At 39.4% G+C, this 13,054-nt stretch overlaps 1 non-coding gene across 1 annotated transcript; it reads right to left on the bottom strand.

The window, feature by feature from the left end:
• Positions 1-1,436: 1,436 nt before the first annotated feature.
• LOC119927673 lies at positions 1,437-1,574 on the bottom strand. The gene has a single exon (XR_005450654.1). It is a non-coding gene; the product is annotated as a small nucleolar RNA SNORA7 (small nucleolar RNA).
• Positions 1,575-13,054: the final 11,480 nt, after the last annotated feature.

Here is a 13,054-nt window from a genome sequence, read left to right as displayed (position 1 = left end):
TAACTGAGGCACAGAGAAGTTAAGTGACTTGCCCAAAACCACACAGCTGACAAGTGGGGGAGTCAGAATTTGAACCCATAACCTCTGACTCCAAAGCCCGGGCTCTTTCCACTGAGCCACGCTGCTTCTTCTAAAGATAACCTTAGGCAAGTCACTTAACTTCTCTGTCCTCCTGTTTGCTGATCTGTAAAAAGGGGTTTCCATGCCTGTTCTTTCTCCTTTCACTATGAGCCCCAGGTGTATCTTCCTTAGCAGTTAGTACAATGCCTGTTGCAAAGTAAGTACTTAACAAATATCACAACTATTATTATCATTGCATCTGCTAAGCCAATGTGTATCCCAATGGCCTAGTGGAAAGAGCACAAGCCTGTGAGTCAGAGGTCCTGGGTTCTACTCCTGGCTCTATCACCTGTTCACTCTGTGACCTTAGGCAAGTCACTTAACTTCTCTGTGCCTTAGTTACCCCACTAGTAAAATGGGGATTAAATCTTATTCCCTCCTACTTAGACTGTGAGCCCTATGTGGGACAGGAACTGTATCCAACCTGATTAAGTTGTATCAACTCCAGCACTTAGAAAAATTCTTGGCATATGGTAAGTGCTTAACTAGTACAGCAGTTATCACATTAGGGTTGTCACAGATAAAAACCAGAGGAATCAAACTGGATACAATGAGCTATGTATGGACTCTATCATCCAATGCTATGATCCAAATTAAAATCTTCACCGCCCAACAGAAAAGATTTTTAAAAGCTGCAGCAGAATCAAAGGATAGTTGGAAGATATTTGAACAGAAAGAAGACTGATTCAACCCATCCTAGTGGCAAAGAAAAACACACATGAACAAAAGATGACAAAATGAATCAAGAAGGATGGAGTATGTTCAAAGTTCTACAATGACTGCTACTCATCTAAAGTCATACTAGGTCCCATTTAGTTAAAAGTGAACCTGGAACCAATTCTGGAAGAAATCTGGGAAGAAATGGAATCTGCCTTTCATAACAATTAATATGGGAAATGTGGAAGATTTATAACCATGTTGAGCTCTGTCACAACAGTTTATCATCTACATCGCAAAGCCATATCTTCTACCTGCATTGTAGAGGAAAAAATGGTAATGCAGATGAAGACAGGAAAATTGGAAGATCTCTGAAACTATCACCCAAACAACACTCACCTTACAAATTTGCAGTTTTCACCAGAGAGACACTTGTCTAGTCTTATGCTGTAGAGTCATTTCTGACCCATCGCAACACCATGGACACAACTCTCCTAGAACGCCCCACCTGCATCTGCAATCATTCTGGAAGTGTATCCGTAGAGTTTTCTTGGTAAAAATACAGAAGTGGTTTACTATTGCCTCCTTCTGCACAGTAAACTTGAGTCCCAAACTCGACTCTCTCCCATGCCGCTGCTGCCCAGCACAGGTGAGTTTTGACTTGTAGCAGATTGGCTTCCACTCTCTAGCCACTGCCCAGGCTAGGAATGGAATAGATATGCCTCTGCTTGACTCTCCCTCCCTTAGTGGACACTGGTAGAGTACTGGAAACTCTCCAGGTGCGACCCTGAGAGGGGAGAAGAATACTAACCTGAATCAAAGATGACCAAAGAAAAATAGGTGGATTCATCATAGTCTACTGGCCACATCCATCTCCACTCATTATTAGAGGGCTCTAGGTGGTCTGTTCCTATCGTGATATTGGATGTCAAGAAGATAGTCACAATTACCCTGTTGCCATGTCTAAGAAAGAATACTGGGATAAATATAATGTTGCTCTAATCCAGTAAGGCATTTGATCATGTTCTGATAGTCTCTGCCAAAATGTCAAGAATGACAAATTCAAATTTGCATCCAGATGAGTGATTAGAAGAAAGCTTTGATCTCCAAAAGTTGTATTGTTATTTTCATTATGCCTTCTTAAGCTCTTACTGGAAAGAGCATGAGCTTGTGAGTCAGAGGATGTGGGTTCTAATCCTGCTCCTCCACTTCTCTGCTATGTGACCTTGGGCTAGTCACTTAACTTTTCTAAGCTTCAGTTGCCTTACCTATAAAATGGGGGATTAAGACTGTGTGCCCTATGTGGAACTACCTGATGACTCTGTAACTACTCCAGCACTTAGAACAGTCCTTGGCACATAGTAAGCACTTAACAAATACCATCATTATTATTATAGAATGCCTGGAGGGGATGACGTTCAAATTGCATAATGGAAATTGTTACGTGCCATAGGCCAAGGTGTACAAATATATTCAGAAGAGGCATTAGGCTAAGAGAATCTAAAGTGCAATTGTTTATCACCATACAGACTCTAATGAATTCAACCAGAAGTGGGAATCAGGCCTTGAAGAATCACACCCCTTATTCCTAGTAACACTGCTAGGTATTCACCAACCTGTCCATAAGGAATTATGTAACAAGGTCAGTTGAACAAACACTCATATCAATGATATTTATTGAGCATGTATCAAGTGCAGAGTACTATACTGTTTAGGATAGTACATTACAATACAGATGGTAGAAAGATCCCTGCCCTCAAGGTGCTTACTGTCTCATTCTCTATGTGGACATGCACAAGGATGACACGCAAATTTGTGAAACATTCCATATTTTTCAGTGATGTCCATCTAGCTTTACTTCTATTTATTCTGATGACTTGACACCTGACCACATGTTTTGTTTTATTGTCTGTCTCCCCCTTCTAGACTGTGAGCCCGTTGTTGGGTAGGGACCATATGTTGCCAACTTGTACTTCCCAAGTGTGTAGTACAGTGCTCTGTACACAGTAAGGGCTCAATAAATATGATTGAATGAATGAATGGATTGTCTCTAATACTATATTGTAGTTTCCCAAGTACTTAGTACAGTGCTCTGCACACAATACGTGCTCAAGAAATATGACTGAATCGAATGAAGTCACTGATTAATTTCATTGGTTATTGCAATTATCTGTTCCTTTACTATCAAAGAGCCTGAAACTGAGACTCAAAGTATTCCCTTTCTCTTTGCCATATATTTAGGGTTCTATTTGACCCTACCACACCCAGTGGGTAGATAAAATGTCAGGTCTTCCTTTTCCTCAGAATCTAATTACATTAGAAATGGGCTTTGGGAGGCTCAGTGGTGTTTAGCTAGAAATAAATGAATCACAGAATCATTTAATCTGTGTGCATCTGGGTGTTTTCCACTAATTTAGGGGAAAAAGATAAATTGATATTATTCCCTAGTCATTCCAGCTAAAATGGCCTTGTCAGATACACTAAGCATTGCTACCCACAAAGGAGCCAATTACTCACTGATTGTACCAAAAGTAAATGCAATTCTCTTAAATTTAAGTCAGTGTGAAGACAAAAGCTAAAACTGTTTAGAAATATGTGACACATATTACAACTGCTGGGTTTGAAGCTGTAATTAATTTTGGATAGATATGGGGGTAAAAAAGGCTATTTTTCTTACAAAAATGGGTGTGCTTTTTGTACGTAATAAAATGTCACAGCCAATTCTTCATTTCTTTATTTGGATAGCATGAAAAGTCCAATGTTTAAATGTGGCCTTTTCTCCCATTAGACACAATTCAATTAAGCAAAAGATCTCTTAGGTGCAAACTTGTATGCAATCCACATTTATTTCCATGTTTGTGCACAAGCATGCTTAATTAGAAAACAAGACTGGCCAAGTGAGTCACTAAAGTATGACTAGCAAAGACAAGCAAAGTTCTTGGCTATCTCAATTCTTATAACTGCACTCTGCCCTGAAATATATTTATTAAACTGGTCTCTACAATGTGACCAAGGCCTAATGGAAAAGAATGGCAATAAACAAGAGCCAGTATGTAAGTCATTTTAAAAATTTTGGATAGAAAAATACTACTTATGTTTTGCACTCCAAAAAACTATTCCTTATGCCCAAAGTGGGTTGGAACAATAGTCCTTGTAAAACCAGCATTCTATTTCTTACAGTGACAACTGTCAGGTTAGAGAAACTGTGAGGTGGTGCCTGAGGTGGTGCCCTTCTTGGGAAGGGTTCTAGTCGATCAATCAATCAATAATATTAATTGAACACCTATGTAGAGCTATGACCTCAGGAGTATAAAGTAGAATTAGACATGATTCGTACTCTCGAGGCTCTTACAACATTGAGAGGAAGAGAGAAATTAAAATAAATTACAGGTAGCAAGATGAAACAACCTCCCATAACTCTGAAATGTTTACAAGGCAAAGAAAAATTGAAATGGATACTGGGGGATATAAAGTGGGGAGATTAGAAATTAATCAGGGAAGGAATACTGAAGGAAATATGATTTTCAGAGGGCTTTGAAGTCAGAGGTCATGGGTTCAAATCCCAGCTGTGCCAATTGTCAGCTGTGTGACTTTGGGCAAGTCACTGAACTTCTCTGTGCCTCGGTTATCTCATCTGTAAAATGGGGATTAAGACTGTGAGTCCCCCATGGGACACCCTGATCTCCTTGTAACCTCCCCAGTGCTTAGAACAGTGCTTTGCACATAGTAAGTGCTTAATAAATGCCATAAAAAAGTGTGATGAGGGTCTGCTGTGTGACCTCGGGCAAGCCACTTAACTTCTCTGTGTCTCCATTATCTCATCTGTAAAATGGGGATTGACTGTAAGCCCCATGTGGGACAACCTGATTACCATGTATCTACCCCAGTGCTTAGTAAGCACTTAACAAATACCATAATAATTATTATTGTTACAAAGGGGATTTTATGCATAAGGGCATCAACAAGAGGTTGACGGTGGAAGAGATGAGAACAAAGCACAGTAGTTGGTTAGCCAACAGTAATGAAAAGTATGAGCTTGGGTGTAGTGGGAAAAGAGAGTGGCTCATTATTATTGCACTATTTTTATTCTTGGTATTATTATTATTTCTGTAAAATGTTTACTATATGTCAAGCCCTGTTATAAGGACTGGAGTAGGTACAAGTTAATCAGGTCAGAGATAGCAGCTGTCCCGAATGGTACTCACAGTCTAAGTAGTAGGGAAAACAAGCATTCAATGGCTATGTTACAGATGAGGAAACTGAGACATAGAGAAGTTAAATGACTGCCAAAGTCACACTGCAGACAAATAGCAGAGGTGAGATTAGTACCCCGGTCATCTGACTCCTATGCCTGTGCCTATGTACTTTCTACTAGGCCACGCTGCTCCTCTGGGTAAGAAAGAGAGCTGATTGTGTTCTTTAAAGTTAATAGTCAGGGGTTTCTACTTGATATGAAGAGATTTGGGTCACTATTGAATGTTTCTGAAGAGTGAGAGGTGAGTGCATAAAACAGCAAGGACTAGTGGATAGAAAACAGGCCTTGGAGACTAAAGGACCTGGTTCTAATCCCAGCTCCACCACTTGTTTGCTGTGTGATCTTGAGCAAGTCACTTCACTTCTCTACCTCAATTCCCTCACCTGTAAAATGGGGATTCAATACCTATTGTCAGTCAATTGTATTTAACTGCTTTTTGTGTGAACAATATAAGAATATAACAGACACCTTCTCTGCCCACAGTGAGCTTCACCTTCCTTTTTAGACTGTGCACCCTGTGAGGGAGAGGGGCTGTGTCTAACCAGATTATCTCATATCTTCTCCCGTGCTTAGAATGTGATTGGCACCTAGTAAGTGCTTAACAAGTTCCACAGTTATTATTATTATTAATATTATGAAGAAAAATGAGAAGGAGGCAGGAGAAGGGAGAAAGAAGAAGGAATAAGGAGCAAAAAGAAGAAGGAAGAATGAAAGGGAGAAGAAGAAGGAGAAAGAGAAAGGACTTAGACAATCTCCATTTTACAGATGTGGTGAGCAAGGCAGAGTGAAGTTAATTTGCCCAAGGTTACACAGGGTACAAATGGTGGAGCCACGATTAGAGGGCCACTGACTCCCAGGCACATGCTCTTTCCACTAGAACATGCTATAACATCAGTCAAGGAAACTCAGAAAAGATTTTTAAGAAACATCCAGAATTTAAGGGTGGGAGCAGAGAAAGCTGGGAAAGAAGCCTGAGAAAGATCAGCCAAAGAGATGAGGAGAATCAGGAAGACAACTATGTCCAAAAATCCTATGTCAGATAGTGTTTCAAAGGGAAAGAGTGGTCCAGAGGGTACTGAGGGCCCAGGGTGAATGAGAGGTTGAGAAATATTAGGACAGAAAAGAATTCATTAGATTTGACAATATGAAAGTCATGGGAGACCTATGAAAGAGCAGTCTCAGTGGAGTCAAGGGAATGGTAATCAGAATGTAGTGGCTTAAAAAGAGATTTGGAGAGGATATAATTCTTTCAAGGATTCTGCCCGGGAATGGGAGCAGGGAGATGGGACAAGTGCTTAGTACTGTGCTCTGCACACAGTAAGTGCTCAATAATAAGATTGAATGAATGAATGAATAGCTGGATGATGCTGAGGGATCCAGAGAAGAGTTTTTCTTTGTTGTTGCTTTTTTAATTTTTTTAGGAGGGGGGAGATGTGGCAGCGAGAAAGGAGTCATCAGAGAGTGAGCAGTTAAAGATGGTGACCCGGGAGGGAAGAAGAATGGACACAAGTATTTTTAGGAGGGAAGGGATGGGTCAAAGGAACAGGTGGAGAGGTTGGATTTCAGAAGTAGGTGAGAAATTTCCTCTTCAGAGATGGCTGAGAAAGATGAGAGAGTGCGTGTAGGGTGGGAGGGAGTTGGAGAGGTGAGGGACAGCAAGGTAATCAGGAATGAGATGGGGGAAGAGAGATCAGTGGGGTTTCGGGAGGGGAGTTAAAGTCTAGAATAATTGACCAGAGCCCTGAGAATAAATAAGGGGAAGAGCATACATAGACACTCCTCAGAAAACTCCAGTTGTTGCTCATCCACCTCTGCATCAAACAAAAACTCCTCACCATTGGTTTTAAATCATTCCATCACCTTGCCTCCCACTACCTCACCTCACTACCCTCTTATTACAACCCAGCCTGCACACTTCACTCCTCTATAGTTAACCTTCCCACTGTGCCTCAATCTCATCTAACTCACCACTGACCCCTTGCCCATATCCTGCCTCTGGCCTGAAATGCCCTTCCCCACCCACTCCTCAAATCAGACAGGCAGTTACTGTCCTCCAGGAGGTCTTTCCTAAATCCCCCACCTTTCCTCTGCTCCCAATCCCTTCTTCATCACCCGGATTTGCTCTCTTTGTTCTTCCCCACTCCTAGCCTCACAGCACTTATGTATAATATCTGCAAAGTAATTATTTATATTAACGTCTGTCTCCCCCTCTCTAGACTGGAAGCTCGTTTTGGGCAGGAATGTGTTTGTTGTTATATTGTGCCTTCCCAAGTGTTTAGTACAGTGCTCTGCATACGCTAAATGCTCAATAAATATTATTGAATGAATGAATGACTTGAATGAAAAGAGGGCAAAGTTGCAGCAAGTAAGGATGAATTGAATTGAAAGTGGTTGAAGTCGACCAACTGCTGGATTTCCAAGAATAGTGCTGCATGGCATCAGCACTGGAGCAGAGGAACTGTATAGTTGATCCAGGGCTAATGTTTAAGGATGTACCTTCTAATAGCCCTAACATCATAATGCACCCTCACCCATAAACGGATCCTAGAAGACTATTTCCCCAAAAGGGGTCATATAATTTTATGAGTTAGGTAACAGAATGGATTTAGCAAGGCCTAGTGGACAGAATACAGCACTGGAAGTCAGTCAAAGGACCTGGGTTCTAATCCCACCCCTACCACTTGCCTGCTGTGTGACCTTGGGCAAGTCACTTAAACTTCTCTCTACCTCAGTTTCCTCCTCTGTCAAACAGTAATAACTTCCTTATTACAATGTGAACCCCAATGATACAGGGACTGTCTAATCTGATTGTTTTATATCTACTTTAGGGCTTAATACAGAGCTTGGTATGTATAAAGCACTTGATGAATACTATTATTATTATTATGATTACTATTGGTCATGGGAGTTGATAAAGCATTGATACCCAATTTTTCAACTATTTTCCATAATTTACAATGAAGCTGCTCACTGATAGGAATTTTGGGAAGAACTTGAGCACTTTTAGTTACTAAAGGACCACTTAGTAAATAAGAAATTATTATTTTATTTTTGGTATTTGTTAAGCTCTTATTATGTGCTAGGTACTGTTTCAAGTTCTCGGGTAGACACAGGTAATCAGGCTCGATACAGTACCTGTCCCACATGGGGTTCACAGTCTCAATCATCCATGTAAAAAAATGTATGTCAATGTAATTTACTAAACACAGTATAAAAACACATTCAAAATTATATAGAATCTCAAACATGAAATTTACCATGTGCAACATGTAACTAATTTTTTCATGAGAAATAAAAATTCTAATTGTCTGAAAAAACAAGATATTTTGTTTTGTCTTTATAAATACTGAACTTTTCAGAGAATACTTAATAATAAGACCACTGCTCAGGTAATGAAAATTGGAATTTCAAAGATCTATCCACACAATTAACAGATTTAAGAAAACATTGAGTACAGATTCACATAGTTTGATACAAACCAAGATACATCAAAACTAAATTTAATATGATATGTATCAGGAGACCCCAATACATTTTATTTATATGAGGTACTCTCAGTAATATATTTTGAGGCTTTATAATTTTTGGAAAATTATTTTCTCTGAACAACAAGCTGGAACAAGCAATAAAACAAAATAAAATCATACATATAAAAACTACCATGTGGAAGATTCTCAATAATTGTAATAATAATAATGGCACTTATTAAGTGCTTACTATGAGCAAAGCACTGTTCTAAGCACTGGGGAGGTTACAAGCTGATCATGCTGTCCCATGGGGGGCTCACAGTTTTCATCCCCATTTTACAGATGAGGTAACTGAGGCCCAGAGAAGTGAAATGACTTGCCCAAAGTCACACAGTCACACAAGTGGCGGAGCTGGGATTTGAACCCATGACCTCTGACTCCAAAGCCCGGGCTCTTTTCAATTACATAATTGTTATTTCTGAAGTATTCTGTAGTAGAAATCATAAAATGAAAGGTACAATTTAAAAATTTAAAAAATGGGTACTTTGGAAGGTTTAAATTCCCTTATGTTATTCAAAAAAATTCATCATAACACACCTCTGGGCTTGCTTTTGTTCTAATGAAATCACACACGTACTTGTGAATCATTGCAAAACCATAATATCCAAGAACCAGATTTGAAATAATACTTGTCAATCAGGCCCATCTTTGCCTTATTGGATTGACCAAAAAAAAAAAAAAATGTGTTTTGCACCAAAACTTGAAGGTCAACAGAAGGGAAGTGAATTTCAGAAAAGAATAAGGCACAGAAAATGTCTTTTTCAATATAAATACAGAAATATTACCTTTCAGGATTGATGCTCTGAAGAAATCTGAAATCACTTTGACTCCTGGAGGCCCTCCATGATTAATTCCTAATCTCCTCACCTGCTACTTCAGCTTCTTTACTCAGTGGAAAGAGCATTGGCTTGGGAGTCAGATGTCATGGGTTCTAATCCCAGCTCCAGCACTTGTCAGCTGTGTGACTTTGGGCAAGTAACTTAACTTCTCTGTGCTTCATTTTTCTCATCTGTAAATTGGGGATTAAGACTGCGAGCCCTATGTGGGACAACCTGATCACCTTGTATCCCCCCCAGCACTTAGAACAGTGCTTCACCCATAGTAAGCGCTTAACAAATGCCATCATTATTACTATTACCAGAAACTCTGGTTCTCAAAACTCCATAACATTTCTTTTCAAATTTTAGATAATCTATTACTTTGCCTTAATGTGATAATTTATTTTAGTATGTGCTTCAATACTAGATTGTAATAATGGTAACAGACAATAATAATTAATGAAATTGTGAAATTGTGACTTTTATTATGTATTTTCTATGTGGCAAGCATTGTCTTAACAATAACTAGATAATAAAATCAGTCACTGCTTCCAGCCCACATGGTCCTCACAGTCTTATGAGGGAGGGAAAATGGATATTTAATCCCCATTTTCCAGATGAGGACACTAACACACAGAGAAGTTAAGAGACTTCCCTAAGGACACACAGCAGGCTGGTAGCAGATCCTTATTAAAACCCACGTCTCCTGTCTCCCAGTCCTGATCTTTCCATTAGTCCCTCTAGACTAATTGACTCTATACTCACTGTGGGTAGGGAATGTGTCTACCAACTCTGTTCTATTGTACTCTCCCAAACACTTAGTACAGTTCTCTAAACACAGTAAGAGCTCAATAAATACTATTGATGATAATGATGATGATGATAATAATTATTAGACCATGATGCTGTTCATAGTAAATTCCTTCAGGATAGGGCTCATGACTAGTAATTCTACTATACTCTCCATAGCACTCAGTACAGTACTCTACATACAGCGGGTGCTGAATAAATATGACACAATGATTGAGGATATCTTTTCTTGATTAACTCCACCCATTATCCAACCTACCAACACATAATGATACACTCTCCCATGTTCGACTATTTTGCATGATTTACGGTGAGACCAGTTCTCCCAGTAACTGAAGCTATACGCTGATAGATGGAGGTTTTGGGAGGAGCTTTTAACTCTTTCAGTTACTAAAGGAGCACATAGTGAGCTGTTTCAAAATTGGCCATGCATGATTGTAATGAATTAAATGGCCCACTAGTGGCCTAAGAGGCTTAGTATACTTCCTGTGGTATAGTCAATTCTTCCAGAACATGTGCCTTAACTCAACATTTTGTCAAGGAAGCAAAGGAAAAATTGTGGAACATTCTTCCAAAAGTGTATGTCTGTTAAGAGAAATAGCGTGGCATAGTGGAAAGAGTACAGGCTTGGGAGTCAGAGGACATGGGTTCTAATCCAGGCTCCACCACTTGTCTGCTGTGCGAACTTAGGCAAGACATTTAACTTCTCTGTGCCTCAGTTATCTCATCTGTAAAACTGAGATTGATTGAGACTTTTGAGCCCCACGTGGGGCAACCTGATTACCTTGTATCTACCCCAACATTTAGAAAAGTGCTTGGCACAAAGTAAGTGCTTATCAAATACATAACAATAATAATAATAATAATAATAATAATAATAATAATAATAATAATAATAATAATAATTTGGTTATAGTGCAGTGTAATGTAGAAAGAAATCAACTGTACAATCAATCAGTCATATTTACTGAGTACTTATTCTGTGCAGAGCTCTCTACTAAGCGCTTAGGAGAGTACAATATAATGGAGTTGATGGGCATGTTCCCTTCCCACAGTGAGCTTCCAGCCATGAGATCAAGGGACTGAGAGCAGGTTGGAAATAAAGGACTGAAGTGTGACGACAGGATTGTAGTAGGAAATCAGTAAAATACAAGTGGGAGAGCTGATTGAGTACTTTAAGGTCAATGGTAAGGAGTTTCTGTTTGATGCAGAGGTGGGTAGGGAACCACTGGAGGTTATGGAGGAGTGGGGAGACATGAACTGAATTTGTTTTAGAAAACTGATCTAGGCAGCAGAGTGAAGTATGGATGGAAGTGGGGAGAGACAGGAAGCAGGAATATCCATGAGAAGGCAGGTGCCATAGTCAAGTGCTTAGATGTGATAAGTACTTGGATCACCATAGCAGTTTGGATGGAGAGAAAAGGGTGGACTTTATCAATGTGAAGGTTGAAAGGATGAGTCAAGGATAATAAAGTTGTGGGATTCTGAAATAGGGAGGATAGAGGTATTGTCTACAGTGATGGGAAAGACAAGGAGAAGACAGGATTTAAGTGGGAAGTTAAGGAGTTCTATTTTGGACATATATGTTTTGAGGTGTTGGACAGTGTCCAGATAGAGATGCCCTGAAGGCAGGAGGAAATACAAGACTGCAGAGATAGGAGGTCAGTGCTGGAGAGGTAAATGTGGGAATTATATGCATAAAGGTAGTAGTTGAAGCCATGGGAGCAAATGATTTCTCCAAGTGAGTGGGTGAAATGAAGAATAGAAGACCCAGAAGTGAGCCTTGAAGGATCCTCACTGTCAGAGGGTTGGAGGTAGAAGAGGAGTTTGCAGAGAAGAGTGAGAAGACATGGTTGGAAAGATAGGAGGAGATCCAGGAGAGGACACTGTCAGTGAAGTGAAGTTTAGATAATGTTTCAAGGACAAAAGGATGGTCCACTTTGTTGAAGACAGCTGAAAGGTCTAGGAAGATTGCAATGATCTTCAGACCTGACAAGTAGAAGGTCATTGGTGACCTTAAAGAAAGCGATTTCCATGGAGTGAAGGGGGTGGAATCCAGACTGATTTCCACCAAAAGAGGGGTTTAAATTTTCTAAATATGAATTGTTAGTGTGGTTACATCATGTGATCTACATTTCAATATACATGACTGTGACTCAATGGGGATTTCAACAGGGTAAAATGGCAATTTACCCCTAAAGAAACACTCTTCAGGATAGAGTTTAAAATATGCTGTAGATCTGGTGGAAATGTGGGGAACGGGTAATAATGAGTTAACAAACACTATTTCATAAAATGTTCTGCACTTTCTGGAAGGAAGCAGATATTGAAAAAATAAGTTCCTATGAAGTAATATTTATGTAGAAACTGAATTTTACTGTTACTACTTATGTTTCATAAACATTTTAAAACACTCCAGGAGCTAAAATCATTCAAATGAAATGAACAATAATTAAGAAATAATAAGATGTGATCAAACAATGACTAGTTCCTCTTTCAAATGCATTAACACAGTCCCCCAAAACAATGGATGATGAGGACTTGTTAAAATAAAAAAATCACACCCCGGGCCTAGGTATGCAGTGTTTGTTTAAGTTGTGACATCAGGATTTAACATCTTCCAAGGAAGTTTCATCTTTTAAAAATAGTGAATTAAATAGGTGAAACACAAGAGTTTAAACTGTGACAAAAGTTGTAAGCAATTTACTGGAGTTCAGCATTTCCTTTTAGCTATTTTGCCAGCAGTATCCAATCACAAACGTTTCTAGAAAAGTTCAGCACATCAAGGGTGTTTCCAGACATGTTAACAATACTCACCCCAAACAAGTCCCTTATCAAACTCAATAGTGTGAGCTTTCTTTAACAGT

Source organism: Tachyglossus aculeatus, chromosome 4 (assembly GCF_015852505.1).
Source record: "Tachyglossus aculeatus isolate mTacAcu1 chromosome 4, mTacAcu1.pri, whole genome shotgun sequence".
In the NCBI taxonomy this organism is placed as follows: domain Eukaryota; kingdom Metazoa; phylum Chordata; class Mammalia; order Monotremata; family Tachyglossidae; genus Tachyglossus; species Tachyglossus aculeatus.
The sequence above is the reverse complement of the archived record's forward strand: the minus strand, read 5'-3'. Positions and strand labels throughout refer to the sequence as shown.